Source organism: Heterocephalus glaber, unplaced genomic scaffold (assembly GCF_053883595.1).
Source record: "Heterocephalus glaber isolate CG9 unplaced genomic scaffold, H.glaber_assembly_v1.0 deba00001533, whole genome shotgun sequence".
NCBI lineage: Eukaryota > Metazoa > Chordata > Mammalia > Rodentia > Bathyergidae > Heterocephalus > Heterocephalus glaber.
The window spans coordinates 230,004-243,369 of record NW_028258331.1 but is presented as its reverse complement, the minus strand read 5'-3'; the positions used below and the strand labels follow the sequence as shown (position 1 = coordinate 243,369).

The window sequence follows — 13,366 nt, the reverse complement described above, 5'->3', positions numbered from 1 at the left end:
ATAGCTAAATCTTGGAAGCAGCTCAAATGCCCATCAACTGTTGACTGGATAAAAACAGATTTTTTTAATAAACCAGAGTACTACTCAGCCATAAAGAATAATAAACTCAAGACATTTATAGCTAAATAGATTGAGCTTGATGTCATACCCTGAGGTGAAATACATGCTAAAATACCAAATTGTTTCTCTGGTATGAGAAACTTAAAGTGTAAATGAGGACCAAAATGTATAATTGATATTGTGAAATAGGAAGAAAATGCTCAGAGGGGAAGGGAAACTGGGAGAGGGGTGGCATGAGGGAATGGAAAGAAGAGGAAAAGATGAAAAAAGAAGGAGAAAACAGAAGCAAAGCTTTTGTAAATAGGGAGGTGTGAAGGGGTGCAAGGGAGGGACAGGGAATAGGAAAAAAACAAGGTAATATCATGTACAGGTAAAAATTCCCAATGATGAATGAGATCATAATATTTACCCAAAATATACCAATAAACTTAATGAATTAAAAAGTCCTGACCACTGTGTGGTAAAGGGTTTGATAGTTGTGTGAAAATACCTGTACTCTGTAAATGCATGATAGCTTGAACTCATGAACTCATTAGGAATTTTCAAAATGAAATGGTAAATAAAGAGCTTCTATTTTGGAAATTTTTTGCTTATTTTTAATATTGTAAGTGTTATTGCATTTAGATGTTTTTACTCTGTTTTCTAGGGTAGATCAGTAAGTGGTTGAAATCATTTCAGAAATCATCTCTCATTGTGCTTTCTGTTTCCCATTGCCTACGCACTCTCCTCTGTAGATTTAGGTTCATTCCTTATTGCTAAATTCTAATGAGCCAGTTTTCTTTTTAATATATTCTGTACTGGATGCTGGGTTATTTATCATGCATTCGATGTGTATAGTTTATCTCATTCAGGATGTCTTTGGTTTCCGTTATTTTAAAATTTGATTTACCATATTTATTCTTGATTTTCCAAAGCTTTGTATTTTGCCACTGGTTTCTCTTATTACATAGAAATCTCAGAGATTCTTTGCTACTTTGTGGAGCTGAAATATACTTCATGTAAACTCATCTTGAAAATAATCTAGTTTCTGCTTCATAGTTTGTGGATTTATGTACCCACATTGATCAATTGTGTTTATTATTATTACTTTTTCTCATAAGCCTTGAAGTTTATTTTGCTCTTTTGATTTTTTTTTTTTTTTGGTACCAGGGATCAAACTTGGGTCCTTGCACTTGTGCAGCAGGCAGTGAAACCACTGAGCTAAATCCCTGGTCCATTTTTGCTCTTTTGAGTTAATGGATTTTTTCCTTCCTCTGATAACTGTTCTTTTATCTACCACTTTTGTGCCAACTTCATCCAGGCTCAGTAAATCCTATCATAGAACTGGAACATGTGTAACTGCTCAGAATAATTTTTAAATGCTAAACCTGGTCTAGAGTAACTTAGGCTCCTTCTCAAAATTTCCACTGTTACAGCACATCACACATTCATCTGTAAACTCTTCTGTTAGTTTGCTTGATGCAGAATCCAGCACTAAGAACAAACTTCTACCTAGGAAAGTGGAATAAGGAGAATTGTAAATGCCAATTAGGAAATGTGAAAAGCAGACATCAGTTGCATTCAAAAACCTCCTGAGTTTGCATTAATTTGAAAAGGTCTCATTCATGTGTTTAATAGTACGTGTTTGCCGTACATAATAGTCACATTCATCATGAGGAATTTGTACATGTGGATTACACATCTTAATTCTTTCTTCTGTTGCCTTCCATTCCTCCCTCCACACTTCCTTCTTCTCCTCATTTGGAAATGCTTTATTTCCAGTTTTTCCCTTCAACTGTTTTTCCCTTTAAATTTTTTATTCCTACCTTCCTTTTCTCCTCCTTTTTCATCTATTGTTCTGTTTCCCATTTGAATATATTTTTTGCTACTTTCCAATAGCTATCCCCTATTTTAAACATTGGTATGGAAGAAGAATTTGGATCTTATATCAATTTCCTGGACAGGATTTTACACAGGTTAGAACACAGAGCATCTCATAATTTCAAAAATAGCAGGGGTTCCACATACTAATTTATCTGAACTTTCAAGCACTCCAAACACCTTGTTAGCTACTGTTACTTCAAAACTGCATTCTGGAGAGCCAAGGACATCACCCTGTATGAGCAAATTTTGGGGATAACAACTATTATGGAGGAGGGAGGGAATAATGCTCTATGATCTGCACGTGTTGTCTGCCTTTTGTGTTACATGAGCACTGCCATCTCTACCTGGATTCCTTTTCAGCCATTCCTAAGGCTGTTTTAACAAAATGTGGAAAAATTGGTGGCTTGATGCGACAGAATTATATTTTCTCTGAAGAGTGCACTCTAAGAGTTTGAAATCAAGTTTTCTCTAGGACCTGCCTATTTTTAGCTTAGTAAACTGACCACTAGTCCTTGAATGCAGCTACGTCTGTCTGATCTCTGTCCTTGCTGTCATCGATTTTTTTCCTCTTCTAATTAACACACCATTCAGACTGATCTAGGCCTGCTCTGATGGCTTTAATATAGCGACATCAGTTAACACTATTTCCAAATAAGATTGCATCCATAATTTGGCCTGTTTTGGGTCTCAAGATATATTTTGGAGACACATTATTGCTTTCATAAAAAGTGTGTTTGGAAATTAGAAAAATGAGTTTGATTATGAGAGGATATAAACTTGTGTGGTGTTCTCTGAATCTACAAAGGCTGTCGTGTGTGTAAGTGCAGTGTGTACATCTTTCCATGTGCAATTAAAAACATGTGTAACCTCCTTTGGGGATCAGTACTTCAGATCACATCTGGGACTCACACATGAGAAGTGCATTGCCATGCAAATACATCTCCCAGATCTTCAATTTGTTTTATATTTGAAGAATTTTTAGCTTAATTATATGTATACAATTAATCAAATGGAATCAATGCATTATCTTAATATTTACTGAATGCCAAAATTATTATGTGAATTTTATACTTTTCTCTCTCTCTCTCTTTCTTTCTTTCTTTCTTCGTTCTTTCTTTCTTCCTTCCTTCTTTCTTCTTTCTTTCTTTCTTTCTTTCTTTCTTTCTTTCTTTCTTTCTTTCTTTCTTTCTTTCTTTCTTTCTTTCTTTCTCTCCTTCTTTCTCTTTCTGTTTTTGAACCAGGATCTCTCTAAGTTGTCCAGGCTGGCCTTAAGTTTATTATGTAGCCCAGACTCCCCTTCAACCCACAATGACTTTCATGCCTCATCCTCCTAAGTTCTGGGATGACAGGCATGCACCACCACATCCAGTGTATACATTTTTCTTTTATACAAAATTTTGCAGTATTCACTAAAAGCACAACTTTGTTTGCAATAGTCGCATTACCAAAAAGGCCACTAACTACGTATTTGAAAAATATATATTTTTAATTAATAAATATTTCAAAACCAGCTTTAATTTTTAAGAAATAAAGGGAATAAACAGAGCACTTTCTTTCCCCTAATTTATCCCACAATCTCATTACATCTATAATTTATTTGTAGCAATCCATAAACATATTTATACCATTATATTAATAAAATCAATAGTTTTGGATTAAATTTTCATTGTATTTTATTCATGTTTCAACAAATGTAAAATAGCATTTGTCCAGCATTAGAGCATAGCATGGTTTCACTGCCCTGATAGTCCTTTGAAGTATAGACCAAAAATGCCAATCTGTGGGACATGCATTCTCAATATTTTGGTTAATAGGAAATGAGGAAGTGTTCCCCAAATTTCTCTTTCTTGGAAATATGTTAGAAGAGAGAGGAATTTCCCTCTTAGTCTCTGTTTTCAGAAAATCATAAATAATGCACATCACACATATAGACTGCAGTGTGTAGTTCTAGAAATGAGTCTTGAGTTAAAAGAACCTAAGAGTAGAGAGGGAATTTTATCCTTGCAATTCAGAGGTTGTCATGTGATTTTCTCACTGGCATTGAGCTACTGATTTGCAGTTCCTCAATTCAGTGTAATTAGTGGCTCTCCCAAGGTCAAACACATGTAGCTATCTGTGTTTCAGTGCCTGTGACTGAGATGTGGACATGCATAGAGTATACAGGGAAAGTTGTCAGACTCAACTCGACCCTGGGTACATGAGGCTGCACCTACCTATGTTGAACTTTTGAGGGACAGCATGGTGTTCAAGTGTTCTCTACACACCTGAATACTTTGAGGCCCTTTCACAAATAACCATCCATTGAATCCTCCATTGCAATCCTTGTCATCATTCCAGATGGCATTCATGCAAATAGATTATGGACATAGGCTTGAGACAAAATCTGCCTGAGAGAAGGTGGCTTCTTTGGGCATTCTGTCAGGTTTATAAAATCCTGGTCCATCGAAGTTGAAAGGCCAATCATGAAAGATGTTTTCTAATACAATTGTTTTATAATACAATTTACAGTTTTAAAACCTATGTAAAATTTTTTTTTAAATTTTATTTTATTGGTACATTTTAGGTATACAATATACTGACATTAATCATTGAAAAATTGCACCTTTACATATTCTCTCTTGGTTCTTATTTTTCTCCCTTCATCTACCCTCCCTTCAACCACTCCATCCCACCCTATTTACAAAGACTTTGTCTCTAATTTTTCATTTTGTCTTATTACTTCCATTCCCTTCTTTTCTTTCCCCTACCCTTCCCACTTCCTCTTCCCCTTTGCTCCTTTTCTTCTTATTTCACATTATCTATTATACCTTTTAGTCCTTATTTACACTTTCAGTTTTTCACACTATAGACACTATTTGGTATTTACACATGTGTGTCCTATTGATTTCACTTAAGAGTGTCACCTCAATGTGCATCCATTTAGACATAAATGTCTCTAACTTCTCATTTTTTATGAGTGAGTAGTATTCCATTTTATTTAAGAAAACCTCACATTTTCTTTATCCAGTCTCCAGTTGATGGGCAATTCGGGTGCTCCCGAGTTTTAGCTAGTACAACTTGTGCAGCTATGAACATAGGTGCACATATATATCACTGTGGTATGATTCTTTAAATTCTTTGAGGGAGACACCCAGCAGGGTAATAGCTGGGTCAAATGGAACTGCCAATCCTCATTCTTTGAGGTGTCTCCATACTGATTTCCACAGTGCTTGCACCAGTCTACACTCCCACCAGCATTGGAGCAGTGTTCCTCTTTTGCCACATCCCCACCAGTAAATGTTATTGGTTGATTTCATGATAGCAGCCATTTTTTCTGGGGTAAGGTGGAAGCTCAGTATTGTTTTCATTTCCATCTCTCAAATGGCCAGTGATGTCGAACATTTTTTCATACACTCATTTGCTATTTCTATTTCTTTGTCTGGGAAATATCTGATCATTTCAGATGCCCATTTTTGGATTGGGTCTTTAAATTTGAAAGGTCTGATTTTTTTGTGTTCTTTGTAGATTTGAGATAGTAAACCTTTGTCTGAGCAACAGCAAGTGAAAATTTTTTCCCAAATTGTGGGTTGTCTCTTCACACTGTTGGTTGTTTCTCTCACTAGGCAGAAGGTTTTTGATATGAAGAGATCCCCCTTCTTGATTATTTGTGCTAGTACATGGGCAACTGAGGTTTTGTTCATATAATCTTTTCTTACACCAATGTGTTCAAGAATTCTACCTAACCTCTGTTCCAGCCAGCTCAGCATTTATATTTTAATATTTAGATCTTTAATCCATTTTGATTTTAGTTTAGCACATGGTGAGAGATAGAGGTCTAGTTTTAATCTTTGACAAGTTGAAACCCAATTTTTCCAGCACTATTTATTAAAGAGACTATCTTTCCTCCAGTGAGGGTATTTGGCCCCTTTGTTGAAGATGAGGTGGCTGAGTGTGTCTCCAGTTGTTTTTGCATCTTCTAATGTGTTCCACTGGTCCTCAGGTCTGTTTCTTTGCCATTACCATGCTGTTTTTATCACAGTAGCTTTGTAGTATAGTTTCAAGTTGGGGGTTGTGATACACCTGCCATGTCTCTGTTGCTTAGAATTGGTCTTGCTATTCTGGGTATCTTCTTGTTCCAAATGAATTTCCGGATTGTTTTCTCAAGTTATGTGAAGTATGCTGCTTGAATTTCAATTGGGATTGCATTGAATCTCTATAGCAGTTTTGGAAGTATGGCCATGGGAAGTATGTTGATGCTTCCTACCCAGGAGCAGGGGATGTCTTTCAATTTTCTAATATCATCTTCAATCTCTCTTTTAAGGGTGCTGTAGTTTTCAGAGAAGAGGTTTTTGATTTCTTTCATTAGGTTGATTCCTAGGTATTTCAGTTTTGTGGATGCTATCGTGAAAGGAATTGTTTGCCCTATTTCTGTCTCAGTGAGTCTGTTGTTTGTGTAGAGGAAATCAATTGATTTTTATGCATTGACCTTGTATCCAGATACTCTACTGAATTTGGTTATTAACTCTAGAAGACTTTTCTTGGCATTCTTGGCATCTTCTATATAGAGTAACATGTCATCTGCAAATAATAACAATTTGACTTCTTCGTTTCCTATCTTTATTCCTTTTATTTCTTTCTCTTGTGTAATTGCTGTGGCTAATATTTCCAAAACTATATTGAACAGGTGTGGTGATAGTGGACATCCTTTTTCTTGTTCCTGATTTTAGTGTAAATCATTTCAGTCTTTGAACACTTAGTATGATATTGGCTGTTGGTTTTTCATAGATGGCCTTTATCAGATTGAGGTAGAGACCATCTCTTAAAATTTTTTGTAGGGTTTTTATCATAAATGTGTGTTGGATTTTGTGAAATGCTTTTTCTTCATCTATTGGGATGATCATATGGTTTTTGTCCTTGGCTCTATTTATATAGTGTACTACATTGATTGATTTGTGTATGTTGAACCATCCCTGCATCTCTGGGATGAATCCCACTAGATCAGTGTGTATGATCTTCTGGATAATCTTCTGCATTCTATTTGCCAGTAGTATCTTATTAAGGATTTTTGCAACTATGTTCGTTAGTGTAATTGGCGTATAGTTCTCTTTTTCGGTTGGATTTTTCTCTGCTTTGGGGATCAAGGTGATGCTTGCTTCCAGGCATGGATTTGGGAGTATTGCTTCCATTTCAATTTCATTGAAGAGTTTAAAGAGTAGTGGCAGTATTTCCTAAGTGTCTTGAAGAATTCAGCAGTGAAGCCATCAGGACACGGGCTTTTCTTAGTTGGTATGTTTTTAATCCTTTTTAAATTTCATTGATTGATATTGGGTTGTTTAGAATTTTTAAGTCTTCTTTATTCATCTTTACTAATTCATACAAATTTAGGAATCTGCACATTTCTTCTGTTTTTCCATTTTATTGCCATAAAGGTTCTCAAAGTAGGTACTGATGATCCTCTGGATTTCTATTGGATTCGTTGTAATTTCAGCCTTTTCATTCCTAATTGCATGAATTTGGGCCTTTTCTTTCCTTTTTCTGATAAGGTTGGCTAAGGGTTTGTCAATTTTGTTTATTCTTTCAAAGAACCAACTCTTGGGTTCATTGATTTTTTGTTTGTTTGTTTTGTTATCTTAGTCTCCATTGCATTGATTCCTGCCCTGATCTTTATAATTTCCTCCCTTTTATGAGCTTTGGGTTTGTCCTGCTCTTCTTTTTCTAGAAGCTTCAAGTTCAGCATCAGGTTATTTAATTGGGCTCATTCTGTTTTCCTAATATGTGTATTCACTGCTATGAATTTCCCTCATAAGACTGCTTTCATTGTGTCCCATAGATTCCGATATGTTGTATTGTCTCTGTCATTTAATTGAAGGAACTGTCTGATTTCTTCTTTAATTTCCTCTGGGACCTATAGGTTATTCAGAAATGTGTTGTTCAATTTCCACGTTTTTATGAAGTTTTTGTGGTTTCTTTTGCTCTAGATATCCAAGTTCATTGCACTATTGTCTGATAATATACAGGGGATAACTTCAATTCCTTTGTGCTTACTTAAACATGTTCTATGAGCTAGTATGTGGCTATTTTGGAGAACGACCCATGTGCAGCTGAAAAGAATGTGCATTCTGATTTTGTGGGGTGGAACACTCTGTAAACATCTGTTAAGTTCATTTGTTCAAGAGTTTGATTGAGTTCTAGTGTTTCATTATTTATCTTTTGTCTAGTTGATCTATCTATTTGTGACAGTGGGATACTGACGTCCTTCACTACTGTTGTATTAGGGCATATATGACTTTTCATGTCCACTAGTATTTGTTTTATGTAGTTGGGGAACTAGTGTTTGGTCCATAGATATTTATGATTGTCACTTCTTTCTGTTGGATTGTTCCCTTTACAAGGATGTAATGTCCTTCTTTGTTTCTCTTAAACTGTTGGTTTGAAATTCACTTGGTCTGCAAAGAGGATAACTACTCCTGAATTTTGGGGGTCCCTGTTACATGGGGTATTGTTTTCCACCCTTTAATTTTCATTCTACGAGTTTCTTTTTGAATCAAGTGTGTTTCTTGTATGCCTCATATTGTTGGATCTTGCTTCTTGACACATTCTGCCAATCTATATCTTTTGATTGGCGAATTGAGACTATTAACACTGATGGTTATGATGGGTACATATTGACTTATCATTGTCATGACTTCTTTTTGTTGGATTCTTCCACTTTGTACTTAATTTCTTGTTTCACCCAATGGATTCATTCTGCTGTGCTTCCTGGGGTAGTGATCCTCATTGTCTTTTCCTAGGATATTGTCTAAATGTTTTTGGAGTACTGGTTTGGTATTCACGAAGTTCCTAAGGTGCTCTTTGTCATGAAAGTATCTTATTTCTCCATCAATTTTGAAAGACAATTTTGGAGGGTACATCAATCTGGGTTGGAGGTTGTTTTCCTTTAGGGCTAGGAATACATCACTCCAAGCTCTTCTTGCCTTGAGGTTTTGCATTGAGAAGCCTGCTGTGATTCTGAAGGGCTTTCCTTTGTATGTGATTTGTTTCTTTTCTCTAACTGCTTGTAGAACTTTATCTTCTCTTGAGTTTCTGGAATTTTAACAATTACATGCCTGTGTGTTGATCTTTTTTTGATGAAGGCTAATTGGAGTCCTATATGATTCACTTATCTGTATGTCAAGTTCTTTTCCCCTTGCTTGGGAAGTTTTCTGCCATACCTTCTGTTTTTTTAATGTCATCTGCAGTCTCTCCTGTTTCTTCATTGACTCCAATCAGTCTTATGCTATTCTTTTTTGCATCATCTAGCAGCTGGTGGATTGATTTCTCATGGTTCTTTACAATTTTAAAACAATATTTCTTTTCCTGTTCACTAATTGCAATCTTATCTTCTATATCTGAAATTCTGTCCTCACATTGGTTCACTCTACTGTGTAGACATTCAGTGTAGTTTTTCATCTCCTGGAAATTTGTTTCCACCTGTTTTATGGATTCCATTTGTTTCCTATGTCAGTATTACATCATGTTTATCACCTCCTCTCTAGATTTATTAATCATCTCTTGCACTATGAGCACAATCTCTACTGTTATCTGATAAATTATTTCTGATTTCATTTTTTCCACATCATCATTTGTTGCCAGTTCAGGGAGTTGAGGTGGTTGAGTATCAAGGTGTTCCATCTTATTTCCCTTTGGGGTTGCTGCAGGTGATCTGGAACTCTGGTTTTGACACTTTTTTATGTGCCTTCTCATTTAGATGGGGGTGTGTGTGTGTGAGAGTGTGTGCTCCTGGTGCCCTCATGGCTCACGTCCTCTGCACTGGGAGAAGTGGTAAAGTGGCCTGGAAACCTCCTCTGTGCTGGGAGCAGTGGTATGGTGGGCCAGAAACCTCCTCTGCACTAGGAACAGTGGAACAGTGGCCCAGGACCCCTTCCTCTTCATGGGGAGCAGTGCTATGGTGGCCCAGAATTGTCCTCTGCATAGGGAGCAGTGGTCTATAAAATGTTTTAAATTATCCATTTCTCTGTTTCATTTTGTGATTTCTCTATTTTGTTTTGTTATTTCTCTGTAGGAAACATCACTGGCCAATACTAGTGGGGTATGAGTGGCCCATTCTTCTTGGCTTCATTAATTTGGCTATATTATTTTACATGAGGAGTCAGACCAAAGCCCTGCATGACTCAAACAGACATGTGAGCTAGAAGATTTGGGCTAATGTTGCTCCTTTGCTAATGGCTGTCACTGAGGCTAAGTCCTGGTCTCTGAAATGGCAAGGCCCTGCTGAATTATGTGCAGCTGAGGCTAGTGTGACACCAATTAATATCCTTTCCTCTGAATTATGATTTCTCACTGACCTTGTGGATTGCTTACTAATTGCTCCTGGTCCCAGTACTAATTTCTTCTATTTTAACAAGAAAAGTAACACCTGCCCCCTAACAGCCCTGCCTGGCACCATCATGTCAGGTATTCAGCAGTAATTCACAAGATGACTTCAAAACTCCCTAGCTCCATATTACTTCTTACTATGGTATTCAAAAATGCTGGATATGCTTTGTTTCCTAGAGCAGCATTGATCAGGACCCAAGACTCAGCTTTACTATAACTCTCCTTCCCTCTACTCTTTAAACTTTAGCCAGTGCTGTGGTGGCTCACAGGAGTCTGAGACCTCCTGCAGGGGTCTCCAGCAACATCCATTCCCCCTGACACTTACACTTCACCTTCCCTGCTTCCATTCATTTCTCCTTGAATTCCTGCCATTATTTTGCCTTTAACACTCTTCCATCCATCTACGCATCCTCAATCCATTAGTCCACATAGCTATCCAGTTCTTCCCTTCACTTAAGAAACATATATTGATGCATATATAAAGTTTAAAATCCAACAGGGATGACATTAAAAAGGAATAACATTTGCCAATTCACTTTAAACAGATGCAAACATATTAAATTCAAATATGTTCAAAATAGTCTTATAGCCTATCAGCATACCATGAAAAGTTAAGGTACTCCTGAAAATAAGTACAATGGACCTTTGACTTACAAACTTTAGTATGCTAAATGTGGTAGATGAAACTATGTTTGAATTTTCAACAAACTCTAAAAATATGCAGGATTACATATGAGAAGAAAAATATTGCATACAATATATGTGTATATGTAATAAATAGAAAACAAATATAGGCATATGGAGACATGTCTGACATTAGAAAAAATGTTTAAACCAGATAAACAGAAATGTTTCATCAACCACTGATATTAAAACACACTATAGAACACTATCCCTTCATTTAACATCATTAAACTCAGTGATATTTAAAATTTAAGAGTATTATCACAGGTGATCAGGAAATTCTAGGATTCTAATGGCAAGAAGACAGGGGCTTTCTAGAAAAATTCCTTCAAGAATATTCACAGGAAAGGATTAGCAAGGAAATATGAAGTCCTTTTCAAAAATAAACTCTAAATAGCATATTTAAGTTATAGTCGTTTTTGACTAGGAAAAATTTAATGATTGAGGAAATTCTGGAATATGGTGATCTACAAAGTTACTATATTAAAAATGAATACAAATGAGACGTTCAAGTGGTGCACAAGATAAAAGTGAGAAACCAAGAGAAAATTGAGTGCAAACATAAGAATTTATTACTGATTTATGAGAGAAACAAAAATATCTTTCAAATGGATATTCAAAGTGAAAACATAACAGGTTACAAGAGTTAGCATCTTTAAAACTATTACAGAAAAAAATAAGTCCATTGATAATTTAAGAAAATCTCATGCCATCATGCAATATGTAACTGAAAAACATGGTATATATTTGGTCCAGACCCTCTATGCATTTTGGGAAAAACACATTATTTAAATTAAAAAGGTTTCTTTCTGTGTGAGTGTGTTTTATCTCTGAACCCATTCAGAGAATTCCTCTCAGGCCTTAACAGAATAATGTGGTACTTAGGGGCAAAGATGCAGCCCAGCTGCCCTGAACTGGTAGCCAAGATGGAGAAGACCTTCAATCCTTGGTGCTGTGGTACACAGGGAGGAAGGTGACCCATACACTGCAGAACACCAGCATGCTGAAAGTCAGGAACTTGGCTTCATTGAAGGTGCCAGGGTTCCTGGCCAGGAAAACCACAGCAAATCTCACCAGGGCCAGGGAACCCAGGTATCCCAGGACACAGTAGAAGGTGGTAAGTCAGCCCTTGTTGCACACGATGATGATGCAACCATGTTCAGAGTGTGCATCTGTTTCAATGTAGGGTGGATTTGTGCTCATTCAGACTCTACAGAGAGTGAGTTGGATCAAGGAGCAGATGGGGATGATGGAGTTAGGTGCCCCTGATATCAGCAACTGCCTCATCCTTCTGCCTGGAGCAGTGACCTTAAATGCCAGCACCACAGTGATAGTTTTGGCCAAGACAGTGGAAACAACCACCATGAACACAATTCCAAATGTGATCTGGTGGAGGATGCAGGTGGCTGTGTTGGGACGGCCAGTGAAGAGCAAGGAGCAGAGGAAACAGATGAGGGAGATGAGCAGGGTGTAATTAAAATCTCAGTTATTGACCTTGACAATGGGAGTGTCTCAGTGCTTCACAAAGAGCCCAAGAACAGCAGCTGTGAGGACAGTGAGACTCAAGGCGGTGCCAGCCCGCAACTTCGCCATGGAGTCTTCAAGAGCCAGGAAAGTCACAGACTTTTGGAGGCAATGGTTTTGCAGCACTGTAGCATATTGATGATCAGGACACTTCACACACTGCTGCATATCTACAGAGATTATCAAATTGTCATTAGTTGAAATTCATTATTTCTCTTCATTCACTCACTCACTCATTCCAGAAAATGGGCGGGGAACAAAGGGAGGAGGGCTGGGGAAATGATGAAAAAGAAAGGAAAAAAATAGAAACAAAGTTCTGTAAATAAGACAAAAATGAGTTGAAGGGAGGGTAGGCAAATGATAAAAAATAAGGATCAAGATATATCGTGAACAGGTACAAATTCTCTGTGATGAATGTGATCATTAGGTATACTTAAAGTGTACCAATAAAATTAATTTTAAAAAAATTCGTAGGACTTCTTGAGCCAAATTGTCCCTTTTTTGTTTGTCTCTTCTTTGTTTTCCATGTAATGTTTTTTCTTTCCTATTTTAGGCCCAATTATTGAATTTGGGACCATTGTACTGAGTTTCATCCCCAAACCTTAAAAAAAATTAAAAGTTTTGAAATAAACATCACAAAATTGTCAAAGCTGTATTCAAATTTGTGATCCTTTTGTCTCAGCCTCCCAGACTGCTGGGCTTCCAGGTCTGCATCTGCATGCCCAGCTTTTCCTTTGATTTTCTAGGTACCAAGCAAAACAGTGTGTCCCAATTCATACTGCTCTCTTCTGTATTGTTCTGCATTTTCAGAATGCAAGGAAATATGTGCCTGTTAATAGCAAATCACTGCAAGACATGTTTTATAGATTCAATCAATGGA

The 13,366-nt window shown here is 36.8% G+C and overlaps 1 pseudogene; it reads right to left on the bottom strand.

Annotated features, from left to right (window-relative positions):
* Positions 1 to 11,626: 11,626 nt before the first annotated feature.
* Positions 11,627 to 12,654, bottom strand: LOC147824605 (vomeronasal type-2 receptor 116-like; annotated as a pseudogene).
* Positions 12,655 to 13,366: the final 712 nt, after the last annotated feature.